At 44.0% G+C, this 26,093-nt stretch overlaps 1 pseudogene; it reads right to left on the reverse strand.

The window, feature by feature from the left end:
- Positions 1-6,683: 6,683 nt before the first annotated feature.
- LOC129525412 (NADH dehydrogenase [ubiquinone] 1 alpha subcomplex subunit 8-like) overlaps positions 6,684-26,093 on the reverse strand; it is a 67,645-nt pseudogene continuing 48,235 nt past the window's right edge.

A 26,093-nucleotide genomic window follows, 5' to 3' on the forward strand; every position in this document is an offset into this window, starting at 1 on the left:
AATATATACTTTTTGAGATGGGGCCTTGCTATATGGGTCAAGCTGATCTCAAACTCCTGGGCTCAAGTCATTCTCCCACCTCAATATCCTGAGTAGCTGGGGTTAGGCATATACACAATTTTTTAATGGGCATACTTCAGAGAACATGTTCCTATGGTTTACTGCCAGGGAGAAAGACAATAAATAAGTAAATGATGAAAATGTTGAGCCAATTTCAGGTAGTAATATGTGCTGTGAAAAAATCTAAATATTTGCCAGGCACCATGGCATGTGTCCGTGGGCTCAGGGGGCTGAGGCAGGAGGATTACTCGAGCACAGGAGTTCGAGGCTATAGTGAGCTATGCTTACGCCTGTAAGTAGTCACTGCACTCTAGCCTGTGCAACATAGCAAGACCCCATCTCAAAAAAAAAAGCAGAAAAGAAGGGAAAAAAGAGAAAGATAATACAAATCTAAATAGAGTATAAAGAGAGAGAGACCGAGGTGGGAAGAAACATGAGGTTCTGACTGTAATGTCTTTGGAGGCCTTTCTGAGTGGGTAATTCTCCAGCCTGAGTGATGGGAGATGGGTGGCTATGTGTGCAGCCCTGCGGGGAGGACTCTAGGCAGAGAAACATCCCTGAGATGTTGAAAGAAGGCAAGGATGAGTGTGCTGGGACACAGTGAGGTGTGGAAGTGAGCTGGATAACTCGGGAGACTGGCTGTCATGTAGAACCATGTTCAGTGTGCACTGGAATCATGCAGTCTGATGCACATTTCAGAAAATTACTCTGCCTTCTGAGGGAATAATAAATTTTTATTTCAGAGGGAAGAAAGAAAGGCTAGATAAGAGGTTGTTGCATTGTCCAGGCAAGAAATGATGGCATGCTGAATGGCACTGGTCACAATGGAGACAGGGAAGATGACTGGATTAGGAAAAGACTTAGAAGGTAGAATTCAGGAGAATCTCTTATGGGCCAGACCAGTGTTTCCAGGGAAAGAGAAGAATCATGAATGACTCCTAGGGCATTAGCCTCAGGAATGAGCACATGATGATGCCATTTACAAAAACAAGGAAGATGGGCAAAACAGTTTTTGGATGTGTGAATTCAACAATTTTTGTGGATCTTCTCAATTTGAGATGCTTGCAGAGGAGGCAGAGGCAGATAGATAAATGAACCTAGAGTCCAGCAGTGAAGTCAGGGCTGAAGCTACAGATGTGGTCATTATTTTGCAAAAGGAACACTTCCTAGAGAGAAGGGGCAGAGAAGGGGAACCTGGTAAGAGACTGAGGTGGAGTGTGTGGGATCCTGGAATCCTGGAGAGGAAGGCATTTCAAGCAGGAAAGAGATGATCCATGCTGAAGGTGTGAAATAATGCTGACTCCTGCAAGGTAGTATTCAAATGTCAACCACAAGGGACTCCTTGAAGTGGGAACTGAGTGGATGGCACAGCCAGGAAGGAGTTCCAGAAAGCAAGAAGCTACACAGAACTCCAGGAGAGGATGCTCAGCTGTAAGTTCAGGTATCATCAGGGGTGGAAGCCCAGGACAGTGTCTATAATCCAGTGGCTGAACCATAAGCCTGCCCTTCTCTTCTTACAAAATGCTGAGGCTCTTCCCCCTTCCTGCCAGGATTCAGAGACCTGGGGAGACAATTCTGGGGAGAGGGAGCTGCCTCTGTCCCCAGGGCTTTGAGAATGGGATGTCTTAGCTGAGCCTGGGCCTGCTGAGTGAGCCTCCCTGGGCCGCCAAGGCCTGGAAGTCCCTGGGAGACAGCTTCTTCTTCCTCCAGGATGGCCATTTCTCCATAATAGCCCAGAAGAGAAAACTCTGGACCTGTGTGTGATGCACCTCCAGGCTCAGGTTTCTCAGTGGCTTTGACTTCCAAGGCAAGCTCACACTGCCTTTCTCCTCAAACCCAGGTAAAGCAATTATTGTCCAATGGTGGGGAGGAGCTATCCCTTTTCAAACAAGTTAAAGTGGAGCACGGGGAACAGAAAAGGTGATTTTGGCACTGGTAGGATCTAGAACATGAATTGATCAATACAGTGAGAGAACAGAGAGCAAGAGTGGAAGAGGAGTGAGTGATGTTTGCACATGTCAGCTTTCTCTACGTACCCAGCAGGGGCCATATGTCCTGGCAGGTGCAGCCTTGGAGCCATTTTGTAAATGGTGTTGAGGGCATAAGGGTCCTTGCTTCAGTAATCAGAGCAGGCCATGGGCTGGGAGAGACCCCTCCCCTCCACTACACTGACGAGACCTTTACACTCCTGTGGCAAGAGTCACCCATTGTCTTCGTCTGCTCTGGATGCTATAACAAAATACCATAAGCTGGGAGGTTTATAAACAACAGAAATTTATTGCTCACAGTTATGGAGGCATCAAATCTATGACCAAGTCACCAGCAAATTCGGTGTCTGGGGAGGATTCACTCCCTAGTTCATCGATGGTGCCTTCTTACTGTGTCCTCACATACTAGAAAGGATGAAGGATCTCTCTTGGGCCTCTCTGAAGAGGTCACTCATCCCATCCATGAAATTTCCACCTCCATGACCTAGTCAATTCCAAAAAGCCACAACTCTTAAACTCATCACTTTGGAGGGCATTAGGTTTCAACATCAGTTTGGGGGAAACAGGACCATGGTACCCATCTTTCATAGCTACAGAAAACCTAGACTGAACTCCCCTACCACCTCAACCTCCACTGTTTCAGATCTCTGCCCTGAAGATGTGGAGAATCCATAACTATGAGGGGGGAGTTCTGAGGGGAAAAGGAAAAGGGGAAGGAAGTTCATGCTGTTGATCACTTCACTGTGGCATGTACTTTAAAAAAGTATTCAGCTTTAATCCCTCAAACTGTATGTTTTTACAGAGGAGGGTATCAAGGCTTAGAGATTCAAAGTAACCTGCAAGATCACCCAGTTATTAGGAGAAGGCAGCGCTGGAGTGCACACTCCTGTCTTCACAGCTAAGCCAGTGCTCTGGGTGCCACCCCAATGTCCAGGTTGCAGGAGGTTCAGGGCAGCAGAGGGGTGAGGTTTAAGTGATTTCCTCCCAGACCTCATCCCTGAGTCAGCCTTCTGGGCCTTGATGCTGTCACTTTAGATGCTTTCATTCCCCCAGGCACTAGGATTCAAAGACTTTTCCCCAGGAGACTTCATGCAGGAAAAATAGCCACTTCCTCTAGGTGTTTGAACAGGCAGGGCTGAGGCAGTGGTCAGGAGACAGGAGGGAGAGGTCACCATGGACAAAGGAATCTGCTGGACATCAAGCCTCCAGTTGCTCTTGTGAAGGCTGCCTGGGGCCTCCTAGGGCTTCTCCTTCACCCCTGGGGTTCATTCCTCGTTGCTCTTCGCTAAGCTTAGAAACACGCCATTCATGGTGTTTTCTCATCTGATCATGAAGAACAGACTACATAGAGTGTCTTTTTATCTGTGTACCCTCTTCACACTTTTCTTAGAGGAATGAATTTGAGTCCCTGAGCACCGGGTCCCCCCACTGCCTTGCTGGGCAGCAAGACAGGACAAGCCTTCCACTAAGCCTGTTTCCTCCTGTCATATCAATGAGGACATGACAACAGTCGCTCACGTAGTTACTCTGAGCCTTTGCTGTGTCTCCTTTCCACATCAGCGCCTGACCCCCAAGAGAAAAGAGGAGTTTAGAGTTTCACTAATCTGCACAAAGAGACACCAGCTAAGGAGTGGAGGAGCTGGAACCAGCTCCAGGTCTGTCCGGTGCCGCCATGTGTGCTTTCTGAGGCCTCCTATTATCCCTGGGGACAGATGCTAACTCAGCCTCAAAGGGGTGTCCTGAGGGTCGATGGGGCAATGCGTGTGAATGATACAGAGGTGGCTCAGATATTGATATGGTTTGGCTCTGTGTCCCCCCTCAAATCTCACCTTGAATTGTAATAATCCCAACATATCAAGGGCGGGACCAGGTGGAGATAATTGGATCATGGGTGCGGTTTCTCCCACGCTGTTCTCATGATAGTGGGTGAGTTCTCATGAGATCCGATGGTTTTATAAATGTCTGGCATTTCCCCTGCTGGCACTTCTCTCTCCTGCCACGATGAGAACAAGGACATATTTGCTTCCCCTTCCACCATGGTTGTAAGTTTTCTGAGGCCTCCCCAGTCATGGGGAACTGTGAGTCAATTAAACCTCTTTCCTTAATAAATTACCCAGTCTTGGGCAGTTTTTTATAGTGGTGTGAGAATGGACTACTACAGATATGATCCCTGCTTTCAGGAAGATTTACAGTCTAGAAAGGGTGGCAGTTGCTGAGGAGAGTAAAAGTCACCTGGTGACCACTGAACAGAGAATGGAGTAAAAAACTCCTAATTTGCGGAATTTGGAAGGGAGCAAAGACCCCCTGGTGACCATCAAACAGGCTATCCGGAGGCAAAACTCCTTCCCTGGGAATAATAATTAAACTTCTCTAGTATCTAAAGTCGGCATCTGGTTCCAGGCCTCGTTAAACTTTCATAAGTAACTAAAATGTCCATACATCTCTGAAATGCCATGTGGAAACTCATTTTGCAATGCTTGCTTACATTAAGGCACCAAAACGTCTACAAATGTGATCATTATTATAACCTACGTGGCTAATGTGTCCCAAATTACCCTCAAGCTCCCCTCTTAAGCTCCATAAATGCTCCTAAGGAAAATTCACTGCGGCATGCTCAATCCTCTCTCAATAAGGCACCCCACTGCACCCTTTTGCAGTGTGATTCCTTTCTAATAAACTTGCCTTTTTCAAACCTATACTATTGTTGGTAAATTATTTTTACCAACCCATGAGTTGACCACTTCCCAATGCCAGGGCTCTGACTCTTCACCTGGCAGATGTAAGTTAAACAGTCAAGCAATAAAACGAGGGGCAGACTGTGAATAGAAGAAAGGTGGCCGGGCCCAGTCGCTCACGCCTGTAATCACAGCCCTTTGGGAGGCTGAGGCAGGTGAATCACCTGAGGTCAGGAGTTCAAGATCAGCCTGGCCAATATGGCGAAACCCTGTCTCTACTAAAAATACAAAAATTACCTGGATGTGGTGGTGCGTGCCTGTAACCTCAGCTACTTGGGAAGCTGAGGCAGGAGAATTGCTTGAACCCAGGAAGTGGAGGTTGCAGTGAGCCAAGATGGTGCCGCTACACTCCAGCCTCGGCAACAGAGCAACACTTTGTCTTAAACAAATAAATGAGTGAATGAAAGGTGACCAGTGTCTGGGACTCTGATTGCCAGGGCCACCAAGAACAGAGGGTGACCTCAGGCAGAACCGTGGGCGGTCCTACTGCTTCAACTCCTGCTGAGGGCAGCAGTCCAGAGTCCTGGCAGCTCAGGAGGCTGGAGTGCAGAATTCCAGATCTGGACTTCATCCACCTCCCTCCAGAGCCTCTCTCAGCCCCACAGGCACCCCCAGGGGGACTCTGGGCTCATTTTTTCCTATCACTGATGAGGCTAACTCTCACTGTCCATCATCTTCCAGATGCAGAGTAGCTCTAGGCCAAAGCAGGAGGTGGGTTGCCACTGTGGAATGCATGTCGGCTTTGCAGCCTGAAGATTGGGGTGAAAATCCAGCCTCAATGCTAGTTACAGCACAGCTGGGTCTTCAACCAAGCTCTGGTCACCCAAGTGGGTGTGTTCCCTGATGCTCCCAAGTGGCTCTGAGTGTACTCTGGGGGCCCCACACCCTCATGTGGGACTTGGTTCACAGGTTATGCCTCAGTGGACATAGGTGCAGGGCCCTTGTGGGTTTCACCTGCTTCGGTGCAGGCCCTTGGGATAATGGGAGCCACCAAGCTGGGAGTTCCTTTGGTCACCATATGCTTGGGCTTGACCCCATGTTCGTGTCTCTCACTGTGTCTGTGCCATGCTGCCAGGGTTCATGTGTGGTCAGGCGTGTAGTTTAATCTTGCATGTCTCTTGATTCTGTGCTGCGGCCTCTCTGTGTGTTTTTTCCTTGCGGTAGTTAGGATTTTGGAGCAATGAAGGAGCCGGAAGTTGAAAAGTCAGTGGAAGGTAAACATACCTGACCACAAACCCTTTTGCCTGAGACGGTGGGGGTGGAGGGTAAACATACCCGACCCCAAACCCTTTCGCCTGAGACGGTGGGGAGTGGAGGGTAAACATACCTGACCCCAAACCCTTTCGCCTGAGACGGGGGGAGTGGAGGGTAAACATACCTGACCCCAAACCCTTTCACCTGAGACGGTGGGGGTGGAGGATAAACATACCTGACCCCAAACCCTTTCACCTGAGATGGTGGGGAGTGGAGGGTAAACATACCTGACCCCAAACCCTTTCGCCTGAGACGGTGGGGAGTGGAGGGAAGTATCCTACATAGGTGTATCATTTTTCATCTTTTATACAGTATTTTCCCCTTTCTATGTTTAGATACAAAAAAGACTTACCAATATTAAGTCCAGTACCATGCTATACAGGTTTGTATCCTAGGAGTGATAGGCTATACCATATAGCCTGGATGTGTGGGAGCCTATACCATCTAGGTTTGTGTAAGCACACTCTATGGTGTTGGCACAATGATGAAATCACCCAATGACACTTTTCTCAGAATGTGTGCCCGTCAAGTGACTCATGACTGTAGTTGGATGCAAAGCTGGGAAGGAAAGGTATTCCACATAGCAACAACAGCATGAGCAGAGCCACAGAAGAGAGACACTGGGGGGGGGGGCGGTAATTATGAGGAACAGCTGAGAGTTATCTTTTAAAATTAACTTTATTGAAGCATAGCTTGCATACAATTAAATGCACCCATTTTAAGTTAATAGTTCGGTGAATTTTAAGCAATGTATATAAACCCATGTGACCACCATCTCAGAGAAAACTTCCTTTAAAAATTATCACTTCAAGCTGTTTTTGTGTTTAGTAAATGATAATTTTATTACAAGTTTTATAATTCAGTATTAAAACCAAAACAATACAGAGGCAATAAAATAGACTATAGAAAGCATATGCCTTGGAAATAGCTCTAGGTTTTAAACATTACTTCTCAAGCAAGTTGCTAAATTTTTCAAAGCCTCAGTTTCCTCATCCATAATATGGGGATAATAATAAAACCAGCCTCACAAGATTGCTGTGAAGATTAAAAGAAATAATGTGGGCTGGGCGTGGTGGCTCATGCCTATAATCCCAGCACTTTGGGAGGCTGAGGCGGGCAGATCGCATGAGGTCAGGAGTTCGAGACCAGCCTGGCCAACATGGTGAAACACCATCTCTACCAAAAATACAAAAAATACAAAAAAAAAAAAAAAAAAAAAAAAGCTGGTGTGGTGGCGCCTGCCTGTAGTCCCAGCTACTCAGAAGGTGGAGGCAGGAGAATGGCTTGAACCCACGAGGCGGAAGCTGCAGTAAGCCAAGATTGCACCACTGCACTCTGGCCTAGGCAACAGAGCAACACTCCATCTCAAAAACACAAAAATAAAAATAAATAAAAAATGTTAAACTTCTAGCACAAAGCCTGGAACATAGCAGGACCAGTAAATGGTGTTAGCCTTATCACAATTAGACAGGCATTGGTTGTATAGTTACCCCAGAGTTATGGGACAGACTGTGAAACTTGTACACAAAGGCTTTGAAGGGATCCTAAATGAAACTGTTAAAAGGCTAACAAAAATGGCAATTCTGAGTTCCACTTCACAATCAGTGGTGAGGGCTCCAGTGTATTACATGCTCAAACCTGGTGCTTCGAGATGGAATGGGTCACTTGACAATTGATTCTGGAACAAGTTTAAAGCAAAACACTTAAAAGGTTCCCCATGAGTTTGTCAGACCTGCTCCCCGGCCTTTAAACAGAGCCTGACCTCCCACATCTCAGGCCACAGGAAGCCGGCGAGGCCACGGCTCCAGGATTCCCCCAGTGGCCCCATCCTACCTGGGGGCCCAACCACCTGCTCCGGCTCCAGCTCCCCGGCTCCCCAGCGTCCTGACTCCATGATCCAGCTCTGATATCCGCCTTAGGGCTGTCTCCTTGTGTCAAGACCCGTTTCTTCAGTTTACCTACCTGTCACCCTACTCGTTCAACTCTGCAAGCTGTTTTGGTAGCCGCCAACACCTACTGTGTACCGCTAAGATGCTCCCTTAGTCGCAGCTCCCTGGGACCCCCTGTCCCAGCTCCCAGCACACAGGACCCAGGACACAGTTGCAACCATAATATAATTCAGGGGTCATGGGGACGGAGTGCCATCTACCTGAGCAACAAAGAGCTGGAACTCGTCAGGCAGAATCCGTGAGCGAGGGTAGAAGTTGTACTCCTCAGGAAAGAGATTCTGCATGGTTCTCACTGCTCTGCTCAGAGTAATTTTACGCACCATCTCCGTCATGCCTGGGGAGAAGAGACGCTGTGAGGTTTTAACAACAGTGGGCTACTAGCTATAAAACAGCCATTATTTGGGACTTTTAAAACCACCCACCCGACATATTCTCTTTTTCAGGCAGGATTTTTAAAAAAGGTCTGAGTTGTTCCCCACAGCGGTGACTCATGGTTTGGAAAGAACTACTGAGTTAATGAAAAACTTGAGGTAACGGACGGGTGTTCTTTTCTCTTTATAAAAATGAAGCATCAGTTTGAAGGAATGAGTTTTCACCTAGTTTATTCTTTTATTCTTTGTCACCCCCTTAGGTAATGAATAGGGAAGCATTTATATCTTGCACTTAAAATTTAATACCTTCTTTAATTTGGGGCCACCTTATGTGCTTCTGGGATTCCTTCCATTTTGTACCCTAGAGAATATCATCTAGTGGACTCTGGTTACATTATGAGAGGTTTAATTAAGTTTATTTCTTTTACTGTTTCATGAGTATTAAAGGCATGGAATAGGAAAATACACATCTTTCAGCATAAAATCTGTCTCCTTGAATGAAGGACAGGAAATAAAAAGAATACCATAATTTATACTTCAAGGGAAAAAATGCAATCTGTAGGAGTTCCTCAGTTATAAGGACTGACACTGACATTGATCCTATCTCATTAATTTGCCCAGAGGGAATTGAAATGTCTCACTGTTATAAAACATTAAAAGAATGGTGGGGGCGTGAACCTGGGAGGCAGAGCTTGCAATGAGCCAAGATCGAGCCACTGCACTCCAGCCTGGGCAACAGAGCAGGACTCCGTCTCAAAAAAAAAAAAAAGGTTGGTGGATTTTATTTCTTGTAACATCATTAGTAACTCTGACAAGAGAAGAAACTGAGTACTATATATTGTAGCAAATTTTAAGCAAATAGGTAAAAATTATTATCAATTTTAGCATGTTTATTTCATTTTTTTTTTTTTTTTGAAACACAGCCTTGCTTTAATGCCCAGGCTGGAGTGCAGTGGCATGATCTCAGCTCATTGCAACTTCCACCTCCCAAGCTCAAGGGATCCTCCCACCTCAGCCTCTCGAGTAGTTGGGTCTACAGGTGTGTGCCACCATGCCTGGCTAATTTTTGTATTGTTTTTGTTTTTGTAGAGACAGGGTCTCACTATTGCCCAGGCTAGTCTCGAACTTCTAGGCTCAAGCCATCCACCTGCCTTGGCCTCCCAAAGCCCTGGAATTACAGGTGTAAGCCACCATGCCTGGCATCATCCTTATTTCTTTTTCTTTTTCTTTTTAGGCAGAGTTTCGCTCTTGTTGCCTAGACTGGAGTGCAATGGCATGATCTTGGCTTACTGCAACTGCCGCCTTCTAGGTTCAAGCAATTCTCCTGCCTCAACCTCCTGAGTAGCTGGGATTACAGGTGTGCACCACCATGCCCAGCAAATTTTTGTATTTTTAGTAGAGAAGGGGTTTCACCATGTTGGCCAGGCTGGTCTCGAACTCCTGACCTCAGGTGATCCACCCACCTCGGCCTCCCAAAGTGCTGGGATTACAGACGTGGCCACCGCACCCGGCTATCATGCTTGTTTCTTAAGACAAATATCATTGCCAAAAATGGTGGCTACAAATGGCCTTTACCCTGAAAGAGACCAAACAGTTCCATTACTGATACTAGAAATGTGCTTGGCAAAGCTATTTTTAATAGAAAATACAAAGTTCCATGTCAGCTTGGCAAGCCCAAATTATCACACATTCCAAATGGGCAGTCAGAATGAATGAGTTTCCTCTAAATTCCCACGTTCAGGAAGAAAAGGGTAAACATCTGGGAAGGAAAGTTTTAAGAACCAACTTCTTGCTTCCATCAGCATATTAAAAAGTGCAATAAATCTAAAGATCCCAGCTTCAAGACATCAGTGCCCAGGTCTTAGTTGTTGTTTAGAAGGATGTAGGGAAGGATTAAGTAAGAAATAAAGGAGCTTAAAAAGCACTAATAAACTGTGCTCTAACACGGACTGTTCAATAGTCAAGAAAACTCACTGAGGACACTGTTCTGAGCTTCCCAAGAAGGGAGTCTGGAAAATCACAGCTATTTCCTTTTATTCTCCCTCAAAATTAGAATTGTTGCATTATAAACACAAGAGCTGACCATAAAGTAAACAAAGCAAAACTTCAACTTTTTTGGAATCCTTTTGCTTGAGGTTTACTAACATTTTAGTTACCGTATTGAACTTAAAGCCTTCATAACTAACTGTAATACAGCACCTTACTCCACGTAGAGGATGCCTCCTGACCAAATAGTGTTGTGGTATTTTCTGCACTTTAAAGTCGTTGTGCCAGGGGAATGTTCTCTTCCAAAATCCCTCAGCAGGTCAGAAGGGCTCACACAACACAGAGATCTGTGGGTACTTGAGGGCAGTCTGGGTGCTCCAGAAAAGTTTTGTGAAAATCTATGTCCAGCAAATTCAGTCAATATTCATTTAATATCGGCAATGGCTCCTTCTGTAATGTGCATCATCAGGCCCCACACCAGCTAATAGATGTTTCCAAGTTTACCTTCATGTCTCCAGGCAGTTTTCTACTGAAAATGGCCAACTTAAGAAGCACCCCTGGAAGCCAGGCACTTCCTGCCTGCAGGCCGGAGGCAGCTCACTCCAAACCTGCCTGAATGTCTGTCTCCAGGAGGGACGCGTATAGACTTCTCTCAATCCACTTAGCACCAAACCTTTGCTCCTCCATATCTAAGCTGTACTCCTATCCAGTGCCACCGGGGAAAGAGTTTCTGGCCCCTCACTAGAACCCACATGGAAGCTTCTGGCATCTCCACCTCTGGAGGTGGCTCAGAGACAGGTGTGGGAGTGGCATCTTCTCCATTATGACCCTGACAAGCGTAGCAGGGTTTCTAGCTGATCCAGGGCACGCATTCCCAGAGTAATCTGTGAGAAGGAAGGTCATGGCCAGCTCTGCTGACTTCAGGCCCTACTGGCTCCAGGCCCTGTCCCCTTTCCCTAAGCAGCTGCAGCACCTGACCCCTCGTCACCTGTGTCCCCTCCCTGGGCTCTAGGACCAATTCTGAACTGAGATAGAAGCTCTAGGTCTAACCCCCAGCTCCCTTCTGCCAAAAGTCTGACCTAGACTTTGTATTCCAATCAGATAAGAAGGATTTTACCCATTTTTCCGGTGTTCTATTGCTTGTATCCAAATATTGGTGACCTTATCTTTTGCTCCTGGAGCCTGAGTGGCTGCCTTAGCAATGCAGAGCTGCGTCCTTTTCTTTGTTCTCTCCAATGCCCCTCCTCTCTCCAACCTCTCCTCTGTTCCCCTCAAGCCCACCCTGCAAGGGCTGGAATCCTCCTGTCTGTGACTTTCGCCCAGTGTCTGGGGTCCTGCTACCTAACAGCTCCTTTTGAGGTTGACTGCCCACCTAGGTTTCTCAATAAGGTCTATCCCTAGATGTCCCTATGAGGGCAGTTCCCCTATCGATTGGGAAAACCTCCTAATTCAGGTGGGAGTTTCTGACACCAAGGGCTTACCTCCTGCCCCTCCTTCTGAGGCCTGGGCTTTTCTGTCTGCTACGCTGGAGTCTCAAGGCCTGGTGGGTCTCATCCCATTCAAGTTAACTGACAGCATAACAGTTCAATCTCAGGTTTGCCCATGCAGCCCTACTTAACCCAGTTAATGTAAAACAAAACAAACTAAAACTGAGCTATACTTGGAGCACTATTCAATCAAAATATTATTTATAACAATAATTCTTGGCAAAAACACATTAGAACCACCAAACAACAAATAAATCCTTTCAGATCCATCCTGTTCTCTCTATTCTGATTGCCACTAATTCATTCATCTCTTGGGTGGATGCTGCAGCAGACTCTGAGCTACATCTCTGTTTCTTCTCTGAGCCATCTCATTTCTAATGTGTCCCTCTGGCTGATCTTGCTAACATGCAAGCTGACCCGTGTCACTGTCTGGCTTAAAAATTCCTCAGTGGCTCCCCATGACCTTCAGGCTCTAACAATGCTGTAGTTGGGTTCCTACTCATCACCCCTCCCCTGCCCTGCTCACCTGATGCCCTCTAACCATGGTGGGCCACTTGCCCTTCGCTGAACGAGCGATATGCTGAAGGCATTCTGTCTTTGCACCAACTCTGCTCCCTTGTTTGGCATGGGGATCAGGCCCATCCATCCTGGAGGCTCAGTTTCCATGCCAGTCCTGTTCTCCAGGAGCTCTCACCCTGCTGCTCCCTGGGAAAATCTGGGTTAGGTTGCCTGCCCTTGCTCCGGACCCCCACAGCATTCCAGCTTCCTCCAGCATAGCCCCTAGGCTGTACTTGTCTTCTCTCTTTACATGCCTTTCTCTGTGTCTTTATAGCCCCAGAGCCCAGACCAATGCTTGACAGATGGCTGTCCCCACAGGTTCCTCACTGAAGCTCCCTCCCTCTCCAGCAGAAAGCCCCCTCCTCAGGTGGGCTCTCAGGTACCACCTGCCATGTGATGCCATACATCTCAGACCCTGAAACTCAGCAAAAGACCTGCTCAGAACCTGAGAATGGACAGTTTTGGACTTTCTTAAAGCTAAATCTGATATGTCTAATCTGACATGTCTGATTTAGATACATCTAAAGAAAGTAGACATATCTAATAATCTACTTTCTTTAGACGTATCTAAATCAGATTATTTTCATAGAAAGTCTTAATTCATCAGCCAAAATATAATAATGTAATTTGAACCAGGAAATTACCCATAGAAAAGTGACTAAAATCTAATGTGCTGACACAAACAAAATTAATCACTTCCATCTGTATATATCCGTTCTCAGTTGACCCAGCACATAAAGCATTTATACTTGCCTGGGATATCCACTAGAACTTACCCTAAGTAATATACAATGCATAGAAAGTGCATTTTAGAATAATGAGATATATGAGAGACAGAAGATAAGCTTGGACACAAACTGGTATCAGAGGACAGACTGTTCTGGAATTACCCCTCTGCTGAGGATTACTACCTTTCACAGGGTAGAGGGTGTGGCAGCACTGTTCCTCTGCCTAGAGGTTCAAGAGCCTGCTTTGTCATTAGAACTAATTAATTTCTGTTAGTAATGTGGAAAAGTCTATGTTCCAATCACCGGCATGTGGAATATGGGATGGGGCAAACTTGCTTCTTTGGAATGAATATCATTCTATCACCTTTATAAAACTAATCCTTTGTGGGTACTTCATTCTATATTTCTAATTTGTATTCCAAATGTAGATCTATAGCTACTTCTTTCCTACTCTGAGCCACTAGATGAGGCATGAGCAAATGGGGAAAATGTAAATGAAGCCTCATTTGATGATTCATGTCTTAGGAACTCTGTCCTCATTCAAAGCGTTTTCTCTTCCAAACTGTATTCTCCCAATATCCTAATAAGTCCTTTAAGTGGCATCACAAAGCATCCTTTTCTGAGCAGCAAGACACAAAAAATAATAGCTATCCCATTAAACTGTTGGGCAAGAACTCTGGCTGCAAGAATTACTCTTGTTCTGTAACAAAACCCTTTCTCCTTCTCTAAAGATAAATTTGACCTTGGGTTAACTTTCTATCTCAGTTCCCCTAGAAAACAATGAAGGTAGAATGTTAGCTGAATTACTAGGCAACAAAGCATATGGTTAAAATGATCCCTGATTTGGTAAATTGCATAAATATCTAGTAGAAAGTCATAGCTCTAGGCTTTTCTGAGTGCAATGATTCTTGTAACTTAATATGACCCTTGCTGGGACCTTAGAAGGCATACTATGGAGCAGTTCTAAGAGATACTGGCTTCTTTGGGGCATCTAAGCCAAGAAAGACTCATATCCACCAATGTGGATCTTGTCCTTTTGCACCCGAGCTTTCACTTGAGGAGCCAGAGACTAGTCTCTGGAACTCTTGCAAATACTCCACTGAAGAGAAATGCTTGACACTGACTGTCCAGCAAGCCGTGTTTCCTGCCCTGTATCCTTCTAAGTGAATCTGAGCCAAGTGTGGCCTATGGTAGTGAACTTGTAAGACTGCATGCTTAGGTGAAAACCCCTAGTGGATGTGGCATAACTACCACCCCGTGTATAACGTATGGCTATTGTGTTTTCTGCAATGCGTTTTCTTAAAGACGTGGGATAGAATTTCAAGGAAAGAGTAAATTGATTCTCCCTTTAAAATAGGTAAAATTGATAAAATACTAAGAGAAAACACCGTATATTTAGGCAACTACACCAGGACTGCAACCATGCAAAAAGGATGAGTAAACTTGCTTAAGGTTTGGGAGGAAACATAGAAATATTCATACTGCTGTTTTGTTAAATGAGATATGGGATTCAGGGTGATGTTCTTTTTAGAAAGTATTTATTATGGCATTATAATATGGTCTGTGTAATATATTAACATTTTAAAAAATAAGTGGAAGGCCCTTTGACTGCATCATACCCAGCTTAATCCAGTGCTCCTTCTCCCTAAGCTGTCCTACCATCTTAAATATCCTCTTCATTCAGCCATCAAAAATAATGAAGAGACCCAGTACAGTGGCTCACGCTTGTAATCCCAGCACTTTGGGAGACTGAGGCAGGTGGGTCACTTGAGGTCAGGAGTTCGAGACCAGCCTGGCCAACGTGACATGGCAAAACTCTGTCTCTACTAAAAATACAAAATTAGCCAGGTATGGTGGTACAGGCCTGTAATCCCAGCTACTCGGAAGGCTGAGGCAGGAGAATTGCTTGAACCTGGGAGGCAGAGGTTGCAGTGAGCCAAGATCGTGCTGCTGCTCTCCAGTCTGAGTGACCAAGCGAGACTCCATCTCAGAAAAGTGGTAGAGATTAAAATGCAAAACAAAAAAGTTGTACTGGGAGGTTGGTAGTGGAGTGAGAGGGATATCTTAGTGCTGGCTATGATGCTTTTCTAGCACTAAGATTTCTCCTTGCAGGATAAGTCTTGCTGAGATAATGTCATTAGGTAAAAGGCAGAGGCTGTGTGCAGCCTGTAGTACTTAATATGGAGACCAGTATATTTGGTTTTAAAAATGGTACCTCCAAATATAATACTTAAAGAAAAGGGAAGCTGATACCCCATTTCTATGACATATGCCTAGAATTTTGGTGCTTTTGTTTCCCGCAAGAATGAAATGTTCTATTATTTTTTCATTTTCAGAATATATTCCTCTCATTAGAACCCCATATTATATGTATAACCCAAAAAGTGGAAACCATGTTCTTCCACCAGTGGCATTAGACCAAGAAAGCCTGCCTTTGAACCTTTAAAAGCCTGTCTCCAATCCTTAAACCCTTAATGGCTAGTGAACACAGCAATTCCCAATTAAGAGTCCTCAAATCTGATCTCAAAAATAACTGTCATGTTTTAGTAGAAGAGTGTACCTGAGACTTGGCCCTAGAAACATGTTTAAATGTCAACAATAACAGCAGATACCTGGAAACTTGTTCACTTGACCGGAGAATATGTCATTGTCGTGAAATGAAACTCCATGCCAGTAGATGTCACAAGGCAAGCGCCGGCCAAATGGGAACTAGAAGAGAAAAAATGTGACTCACAATAAGAATAAGAAGAGCAGCGACCACACTGAGTATCCATTATGTACAAATTCCTGGCACCCTGGTGTACTTACCATGGTTTAATCCTTATAATACGCATATGAGGTAAGTGATATTCTTTGCCATTTTACAGATGAGGAAACAGATTCAAACCGGTTTAATAACTTGTTCCAAGTGGTAGAGCTCTGATTACATGTGGCAGATACTACACTCCTGGCTTTGCAGGCACCATTTCACTTTAATCCTTATAACTACCCTATAAAGGATTACTCCCATTTTGCTGATTCAAAACTTGGGGCTGACAGAGGTAATTTAACATGCCCAAGGGTCACACAGAGCTGGTAAGGGGAGGAACCATGATTAGAGTCCAGGTCTATCCAAATTCCAAGCCCATACATCCCTTCCTCTGAAAATTACAACCCTCAACCGAGCCCAAAAGAATAAGCTTTCAGAGTCCCTCTTCCTTTATCTCTCTCTCTCTCTCTCTCTCTCTCACACACACACACACACACACACACACACATACACACACACATATGCTCCATGAGGGTAAGATGAATCCCAGTGCCTGAAACAGTTCCCAAAACTCATAAAGTCTTCCTGAATTAATAAATGAACAAATCAGAAGTGGTCATCTGACTCAAGATGAGATAACCAGATTCTCTCTTCCAGGAATCTGGAAATCAGAGATGCCAGGCAGCCTCTGCTGGCCCTTGAACTGGCAGGGATAAAAAGCCAGGGCAGGGCAGCTGTGCTTGGCTATGTGCACAGGAGCAGAGACAGCCAGTCTGCTGAGAGACAAGAAAGGAGCAGGTGTGGGAGGGAAAGCAGAGATGAGACAACATGGCCCTAGAAACTCAGACTGAGTGGCCTCAGACCTGCGTGAGCCTGTAAGATAGCCTTGTATCCTGAGAACACCTTTTTGGTCTTCTAAAATCTTGTTTGGCACAAGCTATAGAGTTTCAATTATTTGCAGCCAGAAAATTTCTCACCGAGACAAAAGGGCCTGTTCTTTCCACTACATCCTGCTGCTTCTCAAAGTTATCAACAAGCTCTGCATTTAATGAACATATTTTTTAAATCTGTAACTCAGATGACCTTGTTAAAGGAGAAAAGGGAGGCCATGTTAGTTCATATTCAGAATTTGCTTGTTAAAAGTGCACACGAATAGATATGCCAACATATTAAATAAAAACCTTTTGATTTTCCCATTCTAGGACTACAGGTAATCAGAATTTTTATCTACTTCAAGTTGAGGGGCCAAGGTCCAATGGAAGAACATAGCCTTACTAATGAAATGGTGGTGACTCAATGCTTTCCATCCATTCCACATTAAAATGAAGCCAGCCTCAAGTCATTTAAATCAGTCACATTATTTCAAAGCCGTGCACAGTGAGGCATATGTTGTACACTCTACTCACATTAACAACTTCTATCTATAATTTACAGCATTTTGCTCATTTTCTTTTTATGCAATGGGCTGTAAGTTATTAATTCAGTACTCATAAATACAATGAGATACAACATATGTTATTTTCTTCTAGCTGTTAAGTGCTAATATAGAGAAGGAGAAAATAACCAGAATTAAGCAGGCTATCCAAGCAAAGGGTAAAGTGGCTTTGCTTTGTTGCCCACAATGAGGAACAAACACCTTGTCAGTGGGCAACCCAATGACTCTTATCTCCTTTTTCATCACTCTTTAATGCTTACCACCCTCATGAATACCAAATTGCCCCTCCTTTTAGAGGCACCTGTAGCTCATTCAGTTTTGAGAAACTACCATTTTTAAAAACGTGTCCATTCACTCAGTAATTATTATATGCCAGACTAGGTGCTAGGAATATGGGGGATATAATTTTAATTAAGTCCCAGGATTTCACAATCCTACCTCTTTTTAAGCTCCTTTAAAAACTGTCCGCTTACACAGCTAACATCATACTCAGTGGTAAAATACTAAAAGCTTTAAAGCTTTTCCTCCATGATCAGGAATAAGACAAAGATGCCCACTTTTATTTAACATCAACATAGTATTATAAATTCTAGCCAGAATAGGCAAGAGAAAGAAATAGAAGGTGTCCACATTAGAAAATAAGAAGCAAAATTATCTGTTTGTTGATGACATGATCCCATATGTAGAAAACTCTAATGATTCCACAGAAAAATATTAAAAGTAATAAACAAATTCAGCAAAGTTGCAGGATACAAAATCAACACATAAAAATCAACTGTGTTTCATACATGATAAGGAACAATCCAAAAAGGACATGTTTTTAAGAATTCCATTTATAATAGCATCAAAAAGAATAAAATACTTAGGAATTAACCAAAAAGGTGAAAGACTTGTACACTGAAAACTATAAAATATTTGTAAAAGAAATTAAAGAAGATATTAATACAAATAAACAGAAAGATATCCTATGCTCATAGACCGGAAGAGTTAATATTGTTAGGATGTCAATACTACCCAAAATGGTCTACAGATGCAATGCAGTCTCTATCAAAATCCCAATAACTTTTTTTCAAAATAAAAAAATCCATCCTAAAATTCATATGGAATTACAAGGGACCCCAAATAGCAAAAACAATCTTGAAAAAAAAAAAAAAGAACCAAGTGGAGTTCTCATACTTCCTTTTTTTTTTTTTTTTTTTTTGAAACAAGAGTCTTCCTCCGTCACCCAGGCTGGAGTGCAATGGTACAATCTCAGCTCACTGCAACCTCTGCCTCCTGGATCAAGTGATTCTTTCTCTTCCGCCTCAGCCCCCCGAGTGGCTGGGATTACTGGCACATGCCAGCGCACCCGGCTAATTCTTGTATTTTTAGTAGAGGCTGGGTTTTGCCACGTTGGCCAGTCTGGTCTCAGGCCATCCACCTGCCTCGGCCTCCCCAAGTGCTGGGATTAAAGGCGTGAGTCACTGCGCCCAGGCTGGAGGTCTCACATTTCCTGATGCCAAAAACAAAGCTACAGTAATCAAATAGTGTATACAATAACAATGAGATACCACTAGACACCTATTACAATGGCCAAAGTCCAAAACACTGACACACCAAATGCTGGCAAGGATGTCGAGCAACAGGAACCCTCATTCCTTTCTGGTGGAAATGCAAAATGGTAAAGCCACTTTAGAAGGCAGTTTGGCAGTTTCTTACAAAACTAAACATACTCTTATTATATAATCCAGCAATTAGTTCTCCTTGGTATTTATCCAAATGGGTTGAAAAACTTATATCCACACAAAAATCTGCACATGAATGTTTATAGCAGCTGTATTCATAACTGCCAAAACTTGGAAGCAGCTGAGATGTCCTTCAGTAGGTGAGTCCTTCTGTAGGTGAGTAGATAAACTACAGTATATCCAAACATTGAAATATTATTCAGTGCTAAGAAGAAATGAGCTGTCAAGCCACAAAAGACATGGAGGAATCTTAAATGCATATTACTAAATGGAATAAGTCAATCTGAAAAAGCTACATGCTGTATGATTCCAACTAAACTACATTCTGGAAAAGGCAAAACTACAGAGACAGTAAAAAGATCAGTATTTGCCAGGGGCCAGAGGGGAGGAAGAGATGAACAGGTGAGGTACAGAGGATTTTAGAGCAGTGAAAATACTCTGTGTGATACTATAATGGTAGATACATGTCATTATACGTTTTTCAAAACCCATAGAATAGCACCAAGAGTGAAGAGTAATGTAAACTATGGACTTTGGGTGATGATGACATGTCAATGTAGTTTCATCAGTTGTAAAAAACACACCACTCTGATTCAGGATTTTGATGGTGGGGGAGGCCATCAATGCAGGTGGGGGAAAATCTCTGCACCATATGCTCAATTTTGCTGTGAACCAAAAATGCTTTAAAAATGAAAATAAAAACAAATGAAAAAAATCAGTGTGGTACTGGCATAAAGACAGATATAGAGGACAGTGGGATAGGATAGCTCAGAAATAAAGCCTCTCAGGTGTGATCAAATGATTCTCAACAAGGATGACAAGACTATTCAATAGAGAAAGGGCAGTCTTTTCAACAAGTGGTGCTGGGAAAACTGAATATCCACGTGCAAAAAGAATGAAGTTGGACCTTTACCTTATACCATATACAAAAATTAACCCAAAATAGATCAAAGGCCTAATCATATGAGCCAAAACTATTAAATCCCCTAGAAGAAAATATAGGAGAAAAGCTTCATAACACTAGAAATATAGAAAACATAGGGGAAAAGCTTCATAACACTGCATTTGGCAATGATTTCTTGGATATGACAACGTAAGCACAGCCAACAAAAAACAAAATAGGTAAATCAAAGATAAAAATCAAAAACTTTTTTCATCAAAAGACACTATGAACAGAGTGAAAAGGTAACCCACAGAATGGCAGAAAATATGTGAAAATCATATATTTGATAATAGATCAATAGTCAGAATATATTTTTTTCTTTTCTTTTTTTATTTTATTATTATACTTTAAGTTTTAGGGTACATGTGCACAACGTGCAGGTTTGTTACATATGTATACATGTGCCATGTTGGTGTGCTGCACCCATTAACTCATCATTTAGCATTAGGTATATCTCCTAATGCTATCCCTTCCCCCTCCCCTCACCCCACAACAGTCCCCAGAGTGTGATGTTCCCCTTCCTGTGTCCATGTGTTCTCATTGTTCAATTCCCACCTACAAGTGAGAACGTGCAGTGTTTGGTTTTTTGTCCTTGCGATAGTTTGCTGAGAATGATGGTTTCCAGCTTCATCCATGTCCCTACAAAGGACATGAACTCATCCTTTTTTGTGGCTGCATAGTATTCCATGGTGTATATGTGCCACATTTTCTTAATCCAGTCTATCGTTGTTGGACATTTGGGTTGGTTCCAAGTCTTTGCTATTGTGAGTAGTGCCACAATAAACATACGTGTGCATGTGTCTTTATAGCAGCATGATTTATAATCCTTTGGGTATATACCCAGTAATGGGATGGCTGGGTCAAATGGTATTTCTAGTTCTAGATCCCTGAGGAATCGCCACACCGACTTCCACAATGGTTGAACTAGTTTACAGTCCCTCCAACAGTGTAAAAGTGTTCCTATTTCTCCACATCCTCTCCAGCACCGGTTGTTTCCTGACTTTTTAATGATTGCCATTCTAACTGGTGTGAGATGGTATCTCATTGTGGTTTTGATTTGCATTTCTCTGATGGCCAGTGATGATGAGCAGAATATATTTTTAAACTCCTACAACTCAACAATGAAAAAACACTTACAAAATGGACAAAAGTCCTGAATAGACATTTCTCCTAAGATATACTAATGGCCAATGAGCATATGAAAAAATATTTAACATCATTAATCATTTAAAAAATTGCAAATCAAAATCATAAGAAACTGCTTCATACCCATTAGGATAACTATTATCAAAAACAGGCTGGGCGAGGTGGCACACACCTGTAATCACAGCACTTTGGGAGGCTGACGCGGGAGGAGTTCAAGACCAGCCTCAGCAATGTAGCAGGGCCCCCATCTAACAAACAACAACAGCAAAATACCTGAAAAATTAGCTGGGCATGGTGGCATGCCTGTAGTCCCAACTACTCGGGAAGCTGAAGTAGGAGGATTGCTTGAACCCAGGTGTTTGAGGCTATAGTGAACTATGATTGCACCACTGCTCTCCAGCCTAGATGATAGAGACCCTATCTAAAAAAAAAGAAAAAAAAATCACAGGACCTAAGTGTTGACAAGTATATAGAGAAATTGGAACCCTTGCACATTAAGAATATAGAAAGCTGTGTAGTTTAAAAAAAAAAATTACTGGCTGATCGATCTAGCAATTCCAGTTCTGGGTGTATCCCCAAAAAGAAATGAAAGCAGGCTGGGAGTGGTTCCTCACCCCTGTAATCCCAGCACTTTGGGAGGCCGAGGTGGGCAGATCACCTGAGGTCAGGAGTTCAAGATCAGCCTGGCCAACATGGCGAAACTCTGTCTCTACTACAAATACAAATATTAGCCGGGCGTCGTGGTGTGCCTGTAATCCCAGTTACTTGGGAGGCTGAGGCAGGAGAATCGCTTGAACCCAGGAAGCAGAGGTTGCAGTGAGCCAAGATCACGCCACTGCACTCCAGCCTGGGTGACAGAGTGAGACTCCATCTCAAAAAAAAGAAAAGAAATGAAAGCAGAAACTCAAACAGATATTTATATACCAACATTCATAGGAGCATTATTCACAATAGCCAAAATGTAGAAAAAGCCCAGGTGTGCCCATTAGTGGATGAAGAAATAAACACAGTGTGGTATATAAATACAATAGAAAATTACCCAGCCTTATAAAGGAAGGAAATTCTGCTACAACATGGATGTACCTTGAAGATGTGATGCTAAGTGAATGAGCCAGACACAAAAAGACAAATATCGTATGATTCTACTTATCTGAGGAACCTAGAGTAGTCAAATTCATAGAGTCAGAAAGTAGGATGGTGGTTGCCAGGGGCTGAAGGGAACAGAAATAGGGAGTCAGTGTTTAATGGGTACAGAGTGTCAGTTTGGGAAGATGAGAAAGTTCTGGAGATGCATGACGGTGATGGTCGGACAGCAGCGTGATTGTACTTAAAGCCACTGAACTGTACACCTAAAAATGGTTAAAATGGTAAATTTTATATCATGTATGTTTTACCACAATAAAAACAAAACACCATCTACTTAAGCCCCCTGATAGAGTTTGGATTTGTGTCCCCGCCCAAGTTTCATGTCGACTTGCAATCCCCAGTGTTGGAGAAGAGGCCTGGTGGGAGGTGATTGGATCATGGGGACAGACTTCCCTCTTGCTGCTCTCGTGACAGTGAATTCTCACGAGATCTGGTTGTTTAAAAGTGTGTAGCACCTCCCCCTCTTCTCTCTCTTCCTCCTGCTCCAGCCATGTAAGACACCTCCTTCCTGTTTGCCTTCTTCCATGATTGTAAGTTTCCTGAGGCCTCCAGAGCCATTCTTCCTGTACAGCCTGCGAACCATGAGCCAATTAAACCTCTTTCCCTTATCAATTACCCAGTCTCAGGTAGTTCTTTATAGCAAGAACAGACTAATATGCCCCCTGCAGCTGAGGGGCCATTTGTGGCTCTACTCTGAGCTGTCTGCAGCGTAGAATGCTGTTCAGATTGTCATGGAGCATTGAAAGCTGACAAATGGTTCTCAGATCCCCATTCTCCATCTTTTTCCAGTCCTGACCATCCTCCCAGTTTCCCAGGTTCTAAATCTGGTAGTCATCTTTCCTTTTCTCTTCTTCAGACACTTTTGGAAAAAGCACTGGATTTGGGATCAGCAGACCTGAGAGTCCTAGACTTGTCTCTGGCACTCACTGTGAGATTGTAATTAAGCCTCTATCCTCAGGAGATAGAGATGAGGAAACGTGGCAAGACAGCGAGGAGAACCAACCAAGATATGGAAATGGAAGGGCTTAGTACATGCCACAGAACAACAACACAATCTGAGTTCCATCATTGATTCAGGTACTCATTAGGTGTTGATTAAGTACCTCCTATGCACCAAAGGGTCTCAGGAGCCAACAACACAATGGGAAATGTCTGCCTTTGGAGCATACGGTCCACGGGGGAGAAGATGATAAGCCAGATGGTGCTCAAAGGTATCACTATAAACCATGGTAGGGGCTGTGGAAGGAATCCCAGAGAGCAACGAGGGCACAGGAAGACCCAGTCACATCTGGGGAGCCTGAGAAGGCCACCCCGTGTCAGGTGACCACCTGTCCATTTGTCCAGAAAGTTCCAGCGTATGCCTGTTGTCCTGGTGTTATTATTCATAACACCCATTGCACTTTCAAATGTATCCCAGTTTGGGTAATAAATAAAATGGTCAACCTTTTCCTGAGGATGGGCAATTTGAGCTGAGATTGGAAGGAAGAATGAGAGTTGACTAGGAGATGAGGGAAGAAGGGTGTTCAGACAGAAAATAAATGTGCAAAAGCACAGAGGTAGGACTGTCATTGGCTCAAGGCAAAGCCTGATGGAGGGTCAGGGTGGCTGCAGCAGAGAGGACAAGAGGGAAGTGGTGGAGATGAGACTTCAGCAGGGGGCAGCTCAGGTAGGGCTGCACCCTGTGCTGGAGCATGCCCCCGCCCCCTCTCCCCGGAAGAGAATGAACCCAGCGAGCCAGCTGGGAAAGAGAGACCACAGAGAGAGAGAGTACATGTTGTAAAAGCAAGGGAAAAGTGTTTCAAGACTAAAGGAGTGGTGGGAAGCTGAGAGGTCAGACAAGATGAACATTAAAAACTGCTCATTTGATATAATGCCACAGAGAGCTTTGGAACCACTCCAGTTCACACCATCACCTTCCTGATTCCCTTACTATGCTTAGGATGTGCCTGTGCTGTTCTTTAGTTATTTCATGTGTAATCCTTATCTCCCTCATTAACACTATGCACTTCTAGGGCTAGGGACAATTTGATATGCATGTCTCAGGTCTCCAGTGGGGTGTAACCAGGTATCTGGCAGGTCCCAGGCCCACAGGAAAATTAGAAGCCATAATCCTGAGAATCACCCATGTCACCTTCTCCCTCCTCAACATCCACTGGTCAGCAAGCCCTCTGGCTGATCTCCTAGCTTATTTTTAATTTCCTCTCCTTCCTGAATCCCCACTGCCTCTGCCTTACTTCAGGACCTCATCTCTCACCAGCCTCCTCCCCCATCTCCCTTCCTCCAGGGTCTCCTCTTTAGTCTACCTGACACACAGCAGGATGAGAGACTTTTATTTTCATTATTTTTATTTTTATTTTTTCAGAGATGGGGTCTCACTCTGTCAGCCAGCCTGGGTGCAGTGGTGTGATAATAGCTCACTGCAGCTTCAAACTCCTAGCCTCAAGTGATCCTCCTGCATCAGCCTCCCTAGTAGCTGGAACTATAAGTACATGGCACAGCACCTGACTATATCTTTTACTTTTTGTAGAGTCAGAGTTGCGCTATGTTGCCCAGGCTGGTCTCAAACTCCTGGCCTCAAGCAGTTTTACCATCTTGGCTTTCCAAAGTGCTGGGATTATAGATGTGAGGCACTGAACCCAGCCCAGATTTTTATTTTTAAACACAGCTCTGACCATATCGCTCCTTTGCTACAACTCTTCAATGCCTCCCCGTGGACCGACCACAGGATCAAGGCTAAGCTCCAAGCCTCATCTGAAAGACACTTCACAGACTCCCCTCTGCCAACCTGCCCACCTCAAGTTGGGCCACTTAACTCTTGGGCACTTGCACTGTCACTGTGACTACTTTCGATCCTTTAAGGATACAGCACTTTATTATTTGGTGGCCTGGGTTTCTTCATGTCCTTCCGCCTGGGATCTCCTGACTGGGCTTGCCCATCCACTCCCCCTCCATGATGATGATCTCTCAGCTCTCTTTGTCTGTGGCCTCTGTCGCTACACCCATCACAGGCCATTCTGCAACATCTTGTCTGTACATCTGTCCACCTGGCCACTTTGCAAACTCCTTAAGCACAAGGAAAGCCCATGATCATCAGTGTATCCCTAACACCAAGTCTTCAGCACCCTGTAGGCTTTGTTTTTAACCTTTCTGAGGTCATAAATTCCTTTGAGATTCTTGCCAGAAAAAAAAAAAAATGCTCGCACATGCACAAAATCTTCCACATGAGCTTAGGAGATTCAAAGACTCCCTACAGCCCCTAGTTGTTCTCAGATACCAGTGTTAGCAATGCCTGCAGTAATGTTTCATGAATAAATGAACTCACAAAGAGCAGCCACTCAAATACATGTCATCATCATCACCACTAACATTAGCATTTAGGTAATGCTTGTTCCTATGTCTATGTGTTAAACACTTTACATGTATTACCTTATTTAATCCACAAACATGATAAAAGTGCTATTAACCCTATAATAAAGATTATGATACAGGTGCTACTATTAACCCTATTTGCAAATGAGGGCACCAAGTGCTAGGAGAGTAAATAACTTTCCCAAGGTCACAGAGGTATTATATTAAGGGCAGAGGCAGGATCAAATCCAGGTCTGCGCAGTTTCCAGGCCCATGCACTTAAGCACTACAGATGTCTTTTTGGAGACTGCTATAGTCTTATTTACTAGTCACGCGTGAATAACTGTAACCCTCACCCTACATGCTACCATCTTTGTCACAAAGAAAGCTCCTCCCCCAGAGTATACACCTGGATGGACCCGAAATCTTTTCCCTCTTGACCAGAAGAACTAAAAACAAACTTGCAAAATAGTCACGCTCAAACGA

The sequence above is a fragment of the Gorilla gorilla genome, chromosome 9 (assembly GCF_029281585.2).
Source record: "Gorilla gorilla gorilla isolate KB3781 chromosome 9, NHGRI_mGorGor1-v2.1_pri, whole genome shotgun sequence".
NCBI classification, from domain to species: domain Eukaryota; kingdom Metazoa; phylum Chordata; class Mammalia; order Primates; family Hominidae; genus Gorilla; species Gorilla gorilla.